Raw genomic sequence first — 10,039 nt, forward strand, 5'->3', positions numbered from 1 at the left:
ACAGTAATTTTGAAAGTGTGGCAAATTTCGTTAACAATAATTCTGAGTTTATGCAAACGGTCCAGTCATTGCCATGAAAATGTTGGTGAAATGAAAATATCTAAGTATCAATATAAACCTATCGATATATATATATATATCCTTTTGAGACGAATATAATTCTCTTTTGGTTTCTCGATTTTTTTATTTTCTCCTAGGATATCGCCATATTTCGTTGTACCAAGGTACAACGTCAAGGCCCTTACAGTATGGTATATAATCTGTTGTCTGAAATTTCTAGGATTTCCTCTAAATGAATGCAATGTTTCCACAGATTTTCCTTTCCCTTCTTTAGTTACGTTGTTGTTACTTTATGCTCTCTACCCTCCACATTTAGCCTCCAAGCTAATTTGAACAGATAGTTTGTTAACAAAAGTGTAAGCTCAAATACTGTATTGTTCATTATGGTAAAAGAAAATTTATTAGTCCTCGTACATTACAGCTTCTCATAGACCAGTCTGATTAATCGCCCAAGCAACCATAATTCAAGAGTTAATTAACATCACTTTTGCAAAATTCACAATATGTAAATTTCGTAAATTTTAAAGGTGACAAAGTTGGTACACGGTTTTTGGATCTTAAAAATAGTAAAGAGGTGCGGCAGCGAGAGGAGAACCTAGTCAACCACTAGGTATAACATTAGCAATGGATTCCCAAAATTTTCTCGCAATGCTTTCTCATAAAAAAAAATATATTTTTTACGTTTCAATTAATTAGAAATGCAAAATAATTTTACTAATAACATAATATTATATATCTTTCGGAGAATTAAAACTTGCATGGACAAAGCTGTAATGGAAAAGTTGAAAATTAGCGGTAATCTACGAAAAGCAATGAAATTAGAGAAATTAATGGTCAATTTAAAGTCGAAACTTACTTTGAAAAATTAAATACCGTCTTCTTAAAAAGAACCGACATATTAACTAATTATGGAAAAATTATTCCTACTTTTAAAAATTTTCTTACTTTTTGTAAAATTTGATATGATAATATAAAATATTTAAAATAATAGAAAAAACTAAAGTGAAATATATTTTTACATATTTTTGTAATACATTTTGTAACGCTAAATGATAAAAATTAAATAAATACGTTTGAAAACGTTTATTTATGTAGATTGAACTTTACTCATACATTTATAATAAAATGAACATAGTTATTCATATCTAATATTTTCTTTGGAAACAATGAGAAAATATATAAAGTACATTGTTATTATAGGTCTAGCTGCTTCATAAGTTTCGAAAATGATAAAATGGACCAACGCTAGCAAAAAGTCTAATGTTCCATAAGTATTTTATAGTTGAAAGATTATCAAGCTTTATGCCTGGATGGATCCTCATATATAAGTATAACTGCCAAAATGAAATGAGATCGCAAAGTGATATTTACACATCTGCGTGCTGCAATTTTGACGTATTTAAATTTCTGATAAAAGCATATAAATGTCTATAATCTAATTATCAATTACAAATGGAATTCTACAATTTATCCATGCAATAGCCAATAGATATACAGTATCTTTAATCTTGATGGATTTCGTATGTACGTGCGCGTGTGTGTGTATGCGCGCGCGCGTGTGTGTATGGTAGCAGTTGCAGAAAAACTACATAATAGATTTCATGGTTTCGATTCTAGTAAATCGAGGAAAATGACATAAAGTTTTCTGTAGAATATCAAGGGGATGTTAAGTTGCTATTGCACTGCATACAGCATTTTTCACTGGAAGAAATTTTTTTCCAATGTGTCGACTCCAAATTTATTTGAATTGTTCTCGTTCAGAAAATTAAAACTGAATGACATATGCCTTAACATAGCACGCCAGTAACCACGATACCCAACAGATCCAAGGTTCCTTTATCTGAGATTAAGTCCAGCTTTCTCTGTTTCCAATCTTCTTTACGTTGCGTTACATTCTTAAGACTCTTTGTAAGTTACAAAGAACAGAAACGGTACATGGATTATAAAAGTGTAATAGTTTCATTTATATAATCTTGAACATCTTAAATCCGTTTACGTTACTTTGCTTGTTGTATATGTTTATCGCCTGGCGCTGAACCAACTACTATTGCCATCATCCCATTCTAAAATTTGGAAAATCCGCCAGATCTAGTGAAACCTTGCTTAAATTGCAAATGTGTTTTTACTGTATCCAGCAGAAATGAAATTACATTGACAGAAGTACCAGCTAGTTCTCCACGCCTATTTGAATCAACATTAAATCACCTTGTTAAACAATAGTATATTAAATGCGACTTGGACTTTTAAATTTGAATTTATAAACATTTAACAAATAAATATGTTTTTCTTACTATTCACTTACTATTCTGCCACGTAATTCTTTCTATCCGTTGTCATTGGCGTGCCAACCGCTGGCTGTTTGAGATATTGTAGTGCACGTGGCAGACTTGTTTCTTATCATCGTCAAGGAGATGGATTTTCACCCCCCCCCCCCCCTTTTGAATTTTGTTACCGCATTGTGGATTCAACATATGCGCAATCTTTTTGGTCTTCATCTTTTTTTACATGTAACATTATATATGTAATGCACGTTTGTTATGTAATGCTCAGATTTATAATCCTCAGATTCTCTTATTCTTTGGTAAAGCAACTTATTCGATTAATATATATTTATTAGGCATAGATATAAATAATAGGAAAATGTTATTAAAACGGTATTAAATATGTTGTAATTATATATTTAAGGTCTGAAGGTGTAGATGCAATTAGTGTCCGATGTTTTACATGATCCAATTGACGTATTGAACGAGGCTATGAAATATGAGAATATTTTACTATCCCTCGACCCCTTCCCATGTTAAATAAATGATTAGTTCTGCAAGATAAGAAGCCTGAATTAGTGAGATCTCTGCGAACATAAGTAATTTGTAAGTAATACATTTTTTCTCTTTGAATATATAAATTCCTGTTTTATATCCATTTCGGTCCAATTCTGTTATAGCTTTTGAGCAGAAGTAATATTGATTATACCTGGTATTTGCAATAGTTCTTTATTTAACAGATTTTATGGACGTAGAAGCATCATTTGTGAGATATATCGATCTACTTTGCAGTTCTATCAGTTTCTTTTTCTGCTCACTACTTTCTATTCTCAGGTCCATATACTTATCGTTTATCACCATCATATATGTTACATAAGATTATAATAACTTTTTTGTCCTTAAATTTTGCGGATACTTCAATTAAATTTCCTTTGATTAAAAAAACGAAAATTAAAGAAGAGTGACACGTACCATTTCTTCGAAACGTTGTATCGTAATTTGCATCTGACTGTTTTGAAAGGCACGCACTTTAGTTAACGTTTCCAGTGATTCGGTCAGCGGAGTAAAGAAATATTCTACTTTCGATATTGTCGACTCTTGTAATTCTAAAGCAAATATATTTATCTGCTGACAACGCGAACACTGTTTATGGCTAAATTAAAGAAAAACAAATACATTATAAGGAATATATTAAACATCGTAATATTAAATCTAACTTTGTTCATCGTTGCCTTGTTGGACACATCCATAACAATATGCAGCGTGGGATAATAATAATTAGCACCTCAGATATCCTTGAAGCTATAAGTTTTATAGAGATTTTTGTTCATATAAAATTACACAGAACAAAGCGCCCATCCGTTGATGAAAATAGTTTTTTTGTAAGTGGAGGTATGTTGGACATTCGATGGTTACCTTCATTTTTTAAAATGAATTGGTATGTTCATTTTTCCGCAATACGATAGAGCATTTTAAAATGAGTTCAACGACCTGTAACATGAAGCCATTGAAGGTTACAGAAAATAAAGAAGATGATAATACTTACAGTTTTGATGGTAAATTAAACATACGTATTGTAAACAGTGGTGGAAGCAAGTGAATAAACACTGTTCGAAGGGCATTTTAATAGTTTGCAGGATAAGTTAAACATGATAATATTAGTATTGAAAAATCGATTTGAGTACGTTTGGTTAGGTTGTTCGTTTGTCGTCCATTTTATATGTAATGAGCTGCGAATTCCTCAGGACAGCTCACAAAATTGTTGAAATATGGGGGATTGTCATTGTGAACTTAAATCAAAAGGTAATTAAATTGCATTATATTGTAAACAAATCTTAATGTTTCAATTTAAATAGTAAGATTAAATACTCTTTACCAAACTACAAGAATGGATACATACCTCCCTGTTATTATTATTTCATAAAGAATTCTAATTGCAATTATATACTTCACTACGATAAAAAATATTTCTTAGGAAATTCTAAATATTAAATTAGAGAACGAAGCAAAACATTTTCAATAATTACGAATATGAAAAATACTTGAACATTCCGAAAGAAAGATGTTCTAAACAGGAGTTAGATAAATCAAACATTCAATTTCAATTCCAGAATTCATCTATAAAGGTTAAAATATTCTGAAAACATTAATTACAGTCTTTAAAGCAAGTAGTTGGACAGTATTTCAATTTTTAAGAAAATTGATGAAAGTCAACCATTTTGAAGTGGTCTGAATTTTTGCCGTTTGAGCAATAAGTTACTAACAAAAAACTGCATAAATTTCAGGCTTATAAACATATAGATTAAATCTTATGCAGACACGTTTATATCCGAGTTACTAAATAATAATCAACACTAAGTAATCATTTTAAAACTTAAACGATTACACCTCGCATACTTTTAAAAATATTGCAAACGTGAAAAGTAAGTGGTTTATCAAAAACTCTTCTAAAAGAACGGACGAAGCAAATAGAAATCTTTGCTGAAGTAAGCAAGTTCTAAAGTTCTAAGTAACGCGATGGCCCTTATCTGCCTACATTTCATAGCAAGTAAGTTCTGAAGTTCTATAAAATCCGATGGAGCTCCTCACTATCAACGTTTGAAAGGAAGTTCTCAAACTCTCAGTTCTATGTTTAGAGCTATGTGTGTTCTATATATCTATGTAAAGTGATGGTCCCTATCAGTTGTGACGGAAACCTATCTATAGTAAGTCAGGGAAGCTCGAAGGGTTTAATTATTCAAATGCTTTAAGGTGTAAAACGTACCTTAATCTAAAGCGATCTATCGTTACAATGTATCCACTCACGTACAACATTTCGCGGGCTCGCGAACGCAAAAATAATCACCGAAACGGGGAGGTATTTCGAAACTGCGAAACTATAGTTTCTTGGGCGCCAGCTGCTCAGAAAGCACCAAAGAAATAGACTACACGACCCCGGGAAACTTGGGGCGGAACAATGCTCGAAACTTCGAAATGCTACTCCTCTCGACTACGCCTAGCCGAGTACACACACTCGGGTCGCGGGATACTAAAGTCACGGCTTCTTTATTTATGGCCTCGTGGCCCGCGAATGATCGGGGATCACCACCCGCTTCACGATATAAGATATAATATACAATATGCGATACATGAAATGCGATATGAAAATGGGACGCTTTAGTGAATGAGCTCTCACGTTCTCTTCTTTAGTTTCCTTGAATTCGCTGGTCCTCGGGTCTCCTGAATCCTCCTCGGGGCTCCTTGGTGGGACGGGCTGTACGCTTCGGTATTGTTCGGGGCCATCGATCAGTGGATTTCGGCGATCACCTCTTCTCGCCCCCTCGGGTGTCGCACCTGCAGGGCCGCTGGATTTTTGACTTCTCTTTAGGCAATTAAGGGGGGGTTGAGGTTCTCCTCGCATCCCAAAGCATTATAAAGCATAGAAGCAGATAAGTATAATGCCATGCATAATTGCTTACAGCTTATTTAATTTGAATCGTTGAAATGAGATGTGCAATCGCATGGTGTAATGCTTTAGGTATCTTTAGGTTGCTTTGAGAAGCAGACAATATGAAACCCCATTCCGCTGGAAGAAACAGCAGAATTCACAATCGGTTGCTGTGTAGGAGCACACAAGTATACTAACATGAATAGAAGATAACATGTTACATACTTTACCACCTTCGGAATACGGAATACCACCAAGGAAATACGTTTATTTGACACGTAGAAACTATGAAGCGCGATCCCGCTTTATGGATCCCTTCTATTGACATTCATTAAAATTGTAGAAGCATATAAGCATATTGATATGCATATAAGGTTACAGGTTACTTACCTTGAAACGTTAAAAAGAGATGTGCTATTGCATTGCATGGAGCATTAGAAATATACTGCTTTGACACGCAGACACTATAAAAGGCTATCTAGTTGCATAGAACTGTAGAATTCACATTCTTTCAAATCGTAGAAGCAGACAGGCATAACTCTATGCATAGAAGAATACAACTTCCTTACTTTGGAACGTTGGAGTTATGAAGCATTAGAACTCTATTACTTCGATACGTAGACATTTAGAAACGCTATCTCGTATCAAGGAAATGTGGGATCTACATTATTTTGAAGTGTAGGTGGAGATAAACATAAGGCGTTGCATTGAATATTACAACCTATCATGAAACATTGAAATGAGATGCGACATCGCGTTGAATGAAGCAATAGAACTCTATTGCTTAGGCAAGTAGACATCTAAAAGCGCTATCCCTCTGCAAGGGAGTGTAGTGTTCACATTCTTTTTAAGGGTAGAAGCAGATGCGCATAATGCGATGCATAGAGCTTTACAACCTACGTACTTACTTTGAACTGTTGATATGAAATGGGATATCACGTTTTACGAAGCATTAGTACTGTATCGCATCGATTTGTAAACATCTAAATACGATATTCCGTAGAAAGGAAGTGTAGGATTTACATTCTTTTAGAGTGTAGTGTGACGTCAGGCGTAGCGCCTGCCACCCATCAGCCTCTTTGCCGCCTCCAGCATCAATTCGCGCACGCAGGCAACCTGCCGTACACGCCTGCAAATCCAGCAACCAGCAGCGTTCGCGTGCGTGCTAGTTCACGCGCTCACTCGCACCTACGAGCACCTCTGTCTCACTCACGCCAATACGCATCGCTGTCTCGCTTATTCCAACGAGCAACTCTGTCTCACTCGCACTTTTACGCATCGCCTTCTCGTTTCCATCTACGAGTTCCCATCCCCGCCTCCCTCGCACCGATGACTCCGTCCAGAAGGAAGAAGCCGTAGCCCGTCACCAGAATGGGGACTGTTCCCCATTTCAAGGAACCTCGAGACCAAGGCAGTCGAGGCACCGCCTACTAACAGCTGACCAGGCCCGGCGGCGGCGCAAAATCTGTTCCACCGGGTAGTCTGACCGAGCTTGCGGCGGGCTAGGCGCACATACAGTCGAGAATGGATTGGTTGCGGCCCGATACCGTACGAGTACCGTCCGCAGCCTGGCGGGCGACCGAGGGTCTGCCGCGTGCGCAAGATTGCGATGCTATAGGCGCTCACTCGGGCCGTAGACCGACGCGCAACGGGTCGCGACGTTCTACTAGGGGAGAAGTACACGACTATATCACCGGAACGTTCGCCAACGACGGCCTGCCGCCCACTGTGGAACCGCGAGGGTACCACCGGGGCATCGCGCACCATCGAGAGCCCGTATCGTCGTCGATGTATCTCTCCATTTGATCATTTGGGTTTCTCAGGTTTACCCCTGAACGGTTTCACGTACTCTTGAACTCTCTCTTCAAAGTTCTTTTTAACATTCCCTCACGGTACTTGTTCGCTATCGGTCTCGTGGTCGTATTTAGTCTTGGATGGAGTTTACCACCCACTTAGGGCTGCACTCTCAAGCAACCCGACTCTAAGGAGAGATCGTCCCGAAACGCGTACCGGTCGTTACGGGCCTGGCACCCTCTGTGGATAAATGGCCCCATCGCAGATGGACTTGGACGCGGTTCGTTGTCTCGGGATAAACGGATCCCCCCGAACACTACATTTCCCAGCGGCGGAACCGCGGGATTCAGTGCTGGGCTCATTCCTGTTCGCTCGCAGCTATTAAGGAAATCCTGGTTAGTTTCTTTTCCTCCGCTTAGTAATATGGTTAAATTCAGCGGGTAATCTCACCTAATCTGAGGTCGTCTCTACGTGACGCACGAAATTCATTCGTGCCATCGAACTCGCTTGCGGAGAGAAGGTAAGGAGATCGTATGTATAATATATACAAGATGAGGAGAGAGCATCGGCGAACGGGGACGGCAGACGACGAAAAGAACTTTCGTCCATCTCTGACACAGCGATCCTTTGATTTACCGCTCCAGAAACCGGCAAGAAGAACTACACGCACCTCTTCGTTGTTGTTCTCGTCGAAGCGTTTTATACACCTCGCCAATGTGTTTCGTGTGTCGGTATTTCTTTTATATAAGATTCGTCAAAAATATAAAAAAAAAATACGAGACTCTGGCTAGACGACCAAGCTACCGGCGTTTCTTTAACATCCGTCCTCTTTATCGTCGTAGCTGCCAACGATCAACACCGTTTATACTCTCCAGCGGTTCAACCTTCCGCGCGTTACACGCAGAGATCGAAACGGAGCGGCTCCTTTTCCTCCGATTTTATTACCCTGATCCTTCAGAACGATGGACACGCCGAGTTGGAGCGCCCTCACGAATAACGTTACGACATTACAGAGCATTGACGGCCTATGTCCGAGTGACGATCCGCGTGAGAGATCTTTTTTTTCCCTCGCGGAACATGTTATACACACGCGGAGAGAACAGAGATAACGGGTTATTCTGATCGAACACCCTGGGGCTGTACGAGGAGAACTTCGAACGATCGGATGCGCATCATCATCTCTCGCGTTACGACGATGTCGCTCTCTCTCTTATATATCTCTTCTCTCTCGACCGAGAATTCTTCCGCGTCCTTGGGGCATGAAAAAGAATTCATTTTAAACGACGTCGAGCGCGCGGCATGTTCGTATCGTGCGCTAAAGGCAGGTGAAGGCGATGCGTGTGGCGGGTGTGCGAATTCGGAACACGGAACAAAATCGACGATCGAAACACGAATCCCCGTGGGCGGTCGCCTGTTTAACGGACGACTCACGACGCCACGAAGAACTCACGCGAGTTCCTGATTGACACACCGTCGAGTTCCATGAACACGTTTACGCACCCCGCACGCGCACACACGTTGTCAATCGCAGATTGCCTCGGCACGGTCACGGACGACTCAGACGAACGTCCAACGATCGCTCGTACGTTGTGTATCACTTCTCTTCCTCCCTTTCTCGGTGCCGCCCGAACTAAGAAACGTTCGCAATTTAATTCGAGAATGAACGACGGCGAGCAGATTCGAGCACCGTAGGGAAAAAAGATTCGACGAAACGCAACGCAAGCAGTATTTTGGTTACGGTAACGACCCTCAGCTAGGCGTGGTCCAGGATTTGTATCCGTGGACCGCAATGTGCGTTCGAAATGTCGATGTTCATGTGTCCTGCAGTTCACACGTTGACGCGCAATTAGCTGCGTTCTTCATCGACCCACGAGCCAAGTGATCCACCGTTCAGGGTAATCGTATATGTATATTTTATTGATCTTTAAGTCTCTTGGTACTAAAGTTCGAACAAGTCGATACCCAATCGTCTCCGGTGAATGAGACGCGGGCGTCGCCGAACCGTGGCTGCTTTCACCTCTCGACGGAGTTCGAGGCGACACGATATATCGTTCCTACGGATGAAACGCATACGCCGATGGTTAGCGCGCAAGGTCTCCCTCAAAGTTACGAGAAATGCACACGCGCGTCCAGGTATGAAGAAAAAAAATCTTTCAAAAATTCGTTAGGACTCCTCCGCGTACCAGCAGTCTCGAGGCGGTCTTTTTCCTCCCGACAACGCGAAGCGAGCATAGACTGTTCGAGTTCGCAACGGCGGGATTGCAGTCTCTCGACAACGAGGACAACGGGCAACGCGGAATCGTCCTCTCTGGAACGATCGACGACGACGACGGTCTCTTCAAAATTCCACATCCAGTCGTGTCGATTCCAACAAGGCTCAGGTAAACGAAAAAAAATTCGTACATTCGTTAGGACACTCTACCGTTCGCCTAACACAACCTCGAGCGGTCTATATATTCACCCGACGACACGAAGCGGGCATAAATGATTCGAAAGC

General features: G+C 39.9%; 1 non-coding gene across 1 annotated transcript; it reads right to left on the reverse strand.

Moving 5' to 3' along the window:
- Window positions 1-9,285: 9,285 nt before the first annotated feature.
- On the reverse strand, window positions 9,286-9,440 carry LOC143431103 (5.8S ribosomal RNA). Its single transcript, XR_013102680.1, has one exon. It is a non-coding gene; the product is annotated as a 5.8S ribosomal RNA (ribosomal RNA).
- Window positions 9,441-10,039: the final 599 nt, after the last annotated feature.

The sequence above is a fragment of the Xylocopa sonorina genome, chromosome 16 (assembly GCF_050948175.1).
Source record: "Xylocopa sonorina isolate GNS202 chromosome 16, iyXylSono1_principal, whole genome shotgun sequence".
Lineage (NCBI taxonomy): Eukaryota > Metazoa > Arthropoda > Insecta > Hymenoptera > Apidae > Xylocopa > Xylocopa sonorina.